The following is a 9,131-nucleotide window of genomic DNA, read 5'->3' on the forward strand; positions in this document are numbered from 1 at the left end:
AAAGAAAACCTGAAAGGTCACTAGATATTGAGAATATGTTTCACCTTATTAGTAATCAAAGAATTATAAATGAAATCAAAAAGGAAAGTGTATTTATTCCTTACCAAATTGATGAAGAAAAAAAATTTATTCCCAGACAATAGATCCTTTCTGCACATTTTTTTTTTTTTTTTTTTGCGGTACACGGGCCTCTCACTGTTGTGGCCTCTCCTGTTGCGGAGCACAGGCTCCGGACGCACAGGCTCAGCAGCCATGGCTCACGGGCCCAGCCGCTCCGCAGCATGTGGGATCTTCCCGGACCGGGGCACGAACCCGTGTCCCCTGCATCGGCAGGCAGACCCTCAACCACTGTGCCACCAGGGAAGCCCCCAATTGTTTTATATTCTAATTTTGTGAGAAAGAAAAATTACTAACAAAGCTTTCAAGAAACAATTTTAGGTATATATTATTAACTCACCCCAATCTTATCTATAGCTCCAGTGCTGTACAATGGTTGTAAGAGTTCAGACTCTATTCTGAAGGCATTATAAGAGGATAAACCAAAAATTTTATGTAATGGTTATCATAATTCTGTTGTTGGTATTTCTGTTCTAATTGCATAAATATTTGCTAACGCATATACGGTATATAACAGCTTTCATTTAACCACCATACGGAATAAACTGTAATACTCCATTACCTGCTCTTTCTGATTAAGAGGGAGTTCAGTGAATCTCTCTGTCTTCTGGGGAGCTCAACAAGTTTTTATTTCTGGCAGTTCATTAACATTACTCAATCTTTGGATGGCAAGGATAGAGACTATTGTCTCTAGGTTAGAGATGGGGATGTGGAATCAGAAAAACTTAAGAGCTATAAGGAACTTTAAAGCTTGACTAATTGGACCCTTTATTTTACAAATGAGAAAAGTGAAACCAAGAGAAGGTAAAAGACAGAAATTTGGAGATCGTCTGGACAAGAGCTGGAATAAAACACTAGGCCACTTGATCCCCCAGCTTATTTCCCAACAGTAACCCCTGATAGATTTCCCTCTTGGTGCCCAATATTTAAGATGAGCTAGATAAGAAAAGCCAGGTTTGTTTAGGGTTTACCCATGTAAAAGGATTCCTGCCTCTTCCCATCCCCCGTCTAGGGTCTAAATTAAACTCAACTATAGAATCTAAGACACTTGTCCAAAGCGAGAGTTCTTTTTTTTTTAATTAATATTTTTGGAGTATAGTTGCTTTACAATGTTGTGTTAGTTTCTGCTGTACGGCAAAGTAAATCAGCTCTATGTGTGTGTATATATATGTATACATATATGTGTGTGTATATATATGTATACATATGTGTGTATATATGTATACATATATGTGTGTGCATATATGTGTGTGTATATGTATGCATATATGTGTATATATATGTATACATATATGTGTGTGTGTGTATATATATATATATATATATATATATATATCCCCTCTTTTTTGGATTTCCTTCCCATTTAGGTCACCACACAACACTGTGTATATGTCAACCCCGATCTCCCAACTCACCCCCCTTCCCCCCTTGGTATCCATATGTTTGGTAGATGTAGAGTGAGAGCTCTTAAATGAACAGAGATGCAAGACCTCTTCTTAACTTTGACAATGAAGTGTGGTTGAAATGAGGGGCAGCATCTCTCAGTGAGGCCCCTTTAGTCATTGATACTCACTTCATAACACTGTTCAGGGAGTTTGCTTACAAACTATCTCATATTAGAAAGTTAAACAGCCCTAGGTGTAATCCATAGAGCAAGGAAAAAAGGAATGAAGGTGCGTGTGTGTGTGTGTGTGTGTGTGTGTGTGTGAGAGAGACAGAGAGAGAGAGAGGAGAGAGAAACTCCTGACTGGTGCCAATCTACTAAGGAATGATGTTATTATTATGGGTGGAAGGAGCAGGTTAAGGAAGGAAAGTCAGAAAGAACATGGTTGCCAAGGACTGTTATCAATTAACATTCTGGAAACCACAGCCATAGTTTTCTTTGGGGAGACTATAAAATGAGACCATAAAGATTCATTGAGCCAACAAGGCTTTGCTTGCATATTGGTGTGGGCAGTAGGGAATAAGGATCAAGAGGCACACAAAGGGATCCAGACATCTGCTTTATTGGAGTGGAAAAGCCATCATAGCAATTTCCACAATATATCTGGCAGGACAACGTGTCATGGAAGCCAAGTAAACTGGCTGAGAGTAGCCATAAACTTCATAAAGAGAGAGAGAGTTTTAATTCAAGAGGTGCTGCTGAGTTATGAAAGAAGCGGGCCAGCCCTATATCACAGGCTCACATCTCAGTCTGATGGAAATGTCAATCCTGGGTTCTCTTGTTTTCTGAGAAAGAAGGACCCACCTTTGGAGAAACAAGCTATTGAACATCTCCCTGTTCTTTTTGCTGGTTCCATGAATTCTTTGTGCCGCTCTAGAAGGCAATAACATTTTTGGCCTGCCTCTTTGTGGCCTAAATAATGCAGAGGTCAAATCTTGTAACCCCAAAATACTACTGAGATTTGGGCATAATGGTCAAGGAGTTGGGCCTAAAAGCTTAGCAAATGTTGGGAACAAAGAACAAGGTCAAGTTAAAAGCAGGGCCCTCTCCCAGGGAGTAAGTGGAAGCTGACAGTCTAGACTAGGAGCCAGCAAATTTTTTCTGTAAAGGATCAGGTAGTAAATATTTTAGACTTGCAGGCCATAGAGTCCTAGGCACAGCTACTCTTCTGCCACTGTAGAGCAAAGGCAACCGTAGACAATACGTAAATAAATGAGTGTGCCCATGTTCCAATAAAACTTTATTTATGGGCAGCGAAACTTGAATTTCATATAATTTTCATACCATTTTTTTGTAAAATTTATTTCCAACCATTTAAAAATTTAAAACCATTCTTAGCTCATGTGCCATACAAAAATAGACAACAGATTTGGCCCACAGGCTATAGTTGCAGACTCATCTAATGTGGTCCGATAGATGTATGAGAGCCATGTATGTAACCTAAAATTTCCTAGTAACCCCATGTCAAAACTAGACAGAAACAGGTGAAATTAATTTTAATAATATATTTTATTTAACCCAATATATCCAAAATGTTGTCATTTCAATGTTATCAGTATAAACATTACCAATGAGATATTTTACTTCCCCTTTTTTCATACTAAGTTTCTAAAATCTGGGGTGTATTCTACACCTATAGCACGTCTCTATTCATTCTAGCCATATTCTAAGAGCTCAATAGCTACATATGGCTGGAGGATACCATGTTGGACAGTGCATGCCTTGAACAGTGTTTTCAAACTTTAGCTTGCATCAGAATCACCTGGAGATCTGTTAAAATACAGATTTCTGGGCCCCATCCCCAGAGCTTCTCATTTAGTAGATTTGGGGAAGGCCCCAAAACTTGAATTTCTAACAAGTTGCTAGGTGGTGTTGATGTTGTTGGTCTGGGGACCACACTTCGAGAACAAATTGTCTAGAAGCTGAGCAACAGGAGATAGTAGAGAAGCATTAGGAGCCAGGTATATGTAAAAGCAAGAGGTAAAAAATGAACATTAAACAACAATGAGGTACCACTACACACTAAAATGGACAGAATTCAAAACACTGACATCACCAAATGCTGGCAAGGATGTGGAGCAACAGGAACTTACATTCATTGCTGGTGGGAATGAAAAATGGTGCAGCCATTTTGGAAGACAGTTCGACAGTTTCTTACAAAACTAAACATACTTTTACTATGCAATCCAGCAGTCATGCTTCTTAGTATTTAATTTTGTAGGTGTCCTCGGAAAGGGAAAGCTGGAGAACTCTGCCTAATTAGGAGTCAGCTCAGAATCTGAGCAGGTTTTTAAAGCTTTTGCAATGGCACAACTATTTCTAGGCTCTAATATAGAAATTCGGCTGCTGAAAGATTGCAAAACGGAGGTGGGCTGTGTGTTTTCAGGAAGATTCTATAAATCCAGAATCTACTTCCCACCTTAAGGATACAAAATCATTCAATTTGAAAACCACATCTTTTGAGGAATGTCCTTTAATTTTTTACCTTTTAGAAGGAAGCTTGCTTGCAGCAGTATATCACAACACAAAGCTTTAATGGAACTTTAAAAAAGGACCTCTAGTAAGTTCTCAAACTCTGTGGTCTAAATTAAAACTCTGGATATTAATCAAAAAAAAAAGAAGAAGTTGTTTTCCAGTCCCTTGGTGTCAAAAGACCTTTCATTCGATAGCCAGGGGATCCCTCAAATTCAAGAGAATATTAAAGGCCTAAAGGAAATTTATAAAGACATCTTTTTAAAAATGTCTTTTTCTGATGGCACTCGTTTATGAATCTTTTCTAACCTCCGGTTCCAATCAAACACTGAGAAATAGCAACTCAGTTTTGGAGAGCCATGTAACAGAGGTATTCAGAACATTTCAATTTACAATGAAAACCCTAGTTCCATGCCTAATTCATAGCTTAAATATCAAATATAGCCCCATTAGAATCCATCCAAGAAATAAATGTGATACTTAGAAAAAGATCAGAATATTAAAAGATGAAAGAGAACATTAATTCTGACCTTTGAAGGGATAAGAGAAGTATTTGCCATATGAAATGCACATTAATGTTATCTTTGATAAATATCAACTCAAGTACCTCCCCCCACTCCTAGTAGAAACATTTGCTCAGCAAAGGTAAATGCATGAATTTTTCAGGGTCTCATCTCAAACTAAGTAGAAACCTACAAGTTTCCTGGAGCACAGATTAAGAGAGAATGACCTAGAACCCCATCTAACCAGAAGGGGAAAAGCAGAAACAAGCTTACTACCTACCAAGGAAGAAGCTCTAAAACTAATGCTAGAGATCCAGAAAAACACTAATATGAGTATACGAAAAAGGAAACGTAGTTTTTTTTTTTGCGGTACGCAGGCCTCTCACCGCTGCAGCCTCTCCCGCTGCGGAGCACAGGCTCCGGACGCGTAGGCTCAGCGGCCATGGCTCACGGGCCCAGCCGCTCCGCGACATAGGGAGTTCCTCGCGGACCGGGGTACGAACCGACGTACCTGCATCGACAGGCGGACGCCCAACCACTGCGCCACCAGGGAAGCCCGGAAATGCAGTTTTAAATAGCTCTAATAAACAGCATTTTGTAAGCCTCCAAACAAGCTATTAGAGGTTGAGAAATAGTATCTGGCAGCCCAGTTAATTTCAAAAGGTATAATTTAAGGAGTTTAGTCCCTCAAATCAGAGAAGCCTGTGAAGAATTGCATGGTTGAAATCACAGCAGGTTTGCAGCCCATTTGAATCGTTGGACCAAGAGTCCATTGAGAAGCTGGAAAATTCATTTAATACAGATGTGAGCATATATAACAACTCTGCACGATTTAATTATATACTGACTTGAAATTATATGACGGCTTTCTATGGAGGATTAATTCAGAGTTCTCTCTTTGGCATTGAGGTTGTGCCACTAATATTACACCTTGAATTTTCAAAAATAAGCACTTGGGGGCTTCCCTGGTGGCGCAGTGGTTGAGAGTCCGCCTGCCGATGCAGGGGACACGGGTTCGTGCCCCGGTCCGGGAGGATCCCACATGCCGCAGAGCGGCTGGGCCCGTGAGCCATGGCCGCTGAGCCTGCGCGTCCGGAGCCTGTGCTCCGCAACGGGAGAGGCCACAACAGTGAGAGGCCCTGAGAGGCCCGCGTACCGCAAAAAAAAAAAAAAAAAGCACTTGGGGACTTCCCTGGTGGTCCAGTGGTTAAGAATCTGCCTTCCAATGCAGGGGATGACGGTTTGAGTGGGGAACTAAGATCCCACATGCCGTGGGGTAACTAAGCCCACGCGCCCCAAGGAAAGATCCTGCACCAGCACAACTAAGACCTGATGCAGCCAAAAATAAATAAATATTGTGAAAATAAGTGCTTGATTTGAACTGAAAGTTTTTCTCAGGAGAATAATGAAATACTATTTATTACTCAAAACATTTCTACAGGGCAGGCTGATTTTTTTAAAAATGAAACCAACAATTTATTTTTGTTACAAAACAGAAGGTTTAAATATTTGTAAAAGTATAAAAAGGGCTTCGCTAATGTAACTGAAGAGTACCACATTGTACATTGTCTTCCAGGGTTGCAAGAAGAAGAAGAAGGAGAAGAAATTAACCTTTAAATATATTTTGGAGGAGAAAGTCTGCATTCTGCAATAAGTTTTCAGGATGGAATACAGTTAAATTGTTCTTAAAGAGTGTTCTTAAATATCTTTTAAAAAAATCATAAATTCAGATTCACTTACTTATCCCAAAAATAGCAAGAAAAAAATGAATTTATTACTTGAGGGCACCATAATTCTGAGCTGGATCAAAGTTACTGAAATGTGGTCATCTTATGTAAAGATCTTCCCTGGTTGCTCCCATATAGGAATATTCAATAAATGGAGACAGGTCACCATTTCCCCCAAAACTTTAAATTCAGATGAAGGCAGAGAACACATAAAACAATTATTTGAGTATTTGTAACCCCTTCTCATTTTAGTCTGAGGTTTGTATATATCTTTAGGTAATATTGTGAAACCAATCCCATCTACCTCTCAACATACCCATTCAGAATGAGATCTTCCAAAAAACAAATACAAGAGCTGAAAGAAAGAACTAACTACACACTGAATACTTGTTCTGCTCCGTAACCAAAATGTTCCCTTTACTAATGTATTCACTTGAGTTCAATGGAGTGTTACATTTTCCTGTAACATTCATTTTCAAAACAAACCATATCAATACTAAACAAGACAGTACAACCTCAAAAATGAGCAAAGGGGCTTCCCTGGTGGCGCAGTGGTTGAGAGTCCGCCTGCCGGTGCAGGGGACACGGGTTCGTGCCCCGGTCCGGGAAGATCCCACATGCCGCGGAGCGGCTGGGCCCGTGAGCCATGGCTGCTGAGCCTGCGCGTCCGGAGCCTGTGCTCTGCAATGGGAGAGGCCACAACAGTGAGAGGCCCGCGTACCGCAAAAAAAAAAAAAAGAGCAAAGGACTTAAATAGATATTTTTCCAAAGAATGTACACAAATGGTCAAGAAGCACGTGAAAAGATGCTTAACATCATTAGTCATAAGGGAAATGCAAATCAAAACCACAATAAGATACGTTACACCCTCTAGAATGGCTATTTTTTTTTTAAAAAAAGGAAAATAACAAGTGTTGGTGAGAATATGGATAAATTGGGATCCTGGTGCATTGTTGTGGAAATGTAAAATGGTGCAGCTGCTGTGGGAAAGTTTTGTGTGGAAAATGTTAAACAGAATTACCATATGACCCAACAATTCCACTCTTAGGTATATGTATATCCAAAAGAATTGAAAAAGGGAATCAAATAGATATTTGTACACTAATGTTCATAACAGCATTATTCATAACAATGAAAAGGTGAAAACAATCCAAGTGTCTATCAGCTGATGAATGGACAAAATGTGGTATACACATAAAATGGAATACTATTCAGCCAGAAAATGGAGTGAAGTTCTGACACGTACAACAGCATGGATGAACCTTGACATTATGTTAATAAGACAGTCACAAAAGGACAAATATTGTATGATTCCACTTACATGAGGTACCTAGAATAGGCAAGTTCATAATGATGGAAAGTAGAATAAAGTTCCCCAGAGAGTGGAGGGAAGGGGAGATATGAGTTATTTTTTTATTGGGTACAAAGTTTCTGTTTGGGATAATGAAAAATTTCTGGAAATGGATAGTGATGATGGTTGTACAACATTGTGAGTGTACTTAATGCCACTGAATTTTACACTCGAAGGTGGTTAAAATGCTAAATCTTATGTATATCTTACTACAATAAAAAAGATACATAAGAGGATTCACAGCTTTTCAAAATCATTCTGGGTGTTATGGGAGAGAGAGAAAAGACAGTACGCTCTGTGAATGGCAGGGTGGAATATGCTCCACGTCAGCAACTTTAAGGGTGAGGTAGGGAAAGAAATGTAATTGGTACAGCCACGTCACCTAAACAGCTTTCTTAACTCAAAGCTGAGAAGAGAATCCGAAATAACTCTCAGAATAATACGAGCCAATAAAACGTGTCCCCCTATCCTATTTCCACTTCTGCCGGAGTTAAAAAGAACATCTTCCACTTAATTGAGCGCTTCTCAAATTTTTATTTTAAACATAGTGCCCTAAAGGTGGCTACTGTGTTTACTTTGATCGTCTTCAGTATTTCAACGCACACAAAATTGTTTAGCATTGTCTGGGGGCAAAACCTTGAGATATCACATCCCCAAATGGGACCGCCGATGTGAACGGCCTGTCTGGTACAGGTCAGAGTAAACTTTGTTCAGGAGTTCCATTAGCACCAAGATGCCTTCACCCCCACCGAAGTGTGGGGCCTAGGATAGAGAAAAGCTCTCTTCCCCCTCGGAAGGGGCTCTCCCAACAACACCCAACTCCATAACTGTTTCCTCACACTCCGTTAAGCGGGCCCAAGTCTATCACTCTCCGGGTGGTTCCAAAGGATTCTGGGAGTTAGGGTCGGGACCAGGGACAAAAAAGAAATGTTGGCCCAAGGTGAGCAGCCGATAGGTTTAGGATTATCGGTTGGTTGCTGAGCGATTTCTCAAATCTTCCGACCACTTGCGTCACTTCTCCCACCGGGTACGCCCGCGCTCCTTCTCTTCCTTCCACGCTCCGCCCCCTAGGCTGCCCTATTAGCCAATCATCAGGTGGGTGCTTGACGGGCCGGGCCAATCCCGAACACGTTTACTTTGAGCGGGAAAGTCGCAGAAGCTCCGGGAGAGAGAGGTCGCCTAACTGCCGGTTCTTGGCCTTGTCTCTGGGTAGGAGAGTGGTAACAGGCCCCGGAGGCAGCCGCCCATTGGCCGGGCAGCGGGCCAATGAGGGGTGCGAAGAGGGGGGGGCGGCCCTACCATAGGGGGCGGGGCGAGGCGGGCAGGTGCCAGGTCGCGTGCTGGTAGCGAGCCGGTGCAATGTAACGGCCTTTCCCCTCCACCCCGCCCCTCCCTCCCTGCTCTGGTCTCCGCACCCACAGACCGGCTCCAGGCAGAGCTGTGGGCGGCGGCGGCGGGGTGCGGGCTGAGGAAGCCGGGCCTCGACGCCCCCTCACCCCCGTACCCGAGGAGCTGTG

This window comes from Monodon monoceros, unplaced genomic scaffold (genome assembly GCF_005190385.1).
Source record: "Monodon monoceros isolate NGI ecotype Baffin Bay Population unplaced genomic scaffold, NGI_Narwhal_1 Super_Scaffold_9, whole genome shotgun sequence".
NCBI classification, from domain to species: Eukaryota; Metazoa; Chordata; class Mammalia; order Artiodactyla; family Monodontidae; genus Monodon; species Monodon monoceros.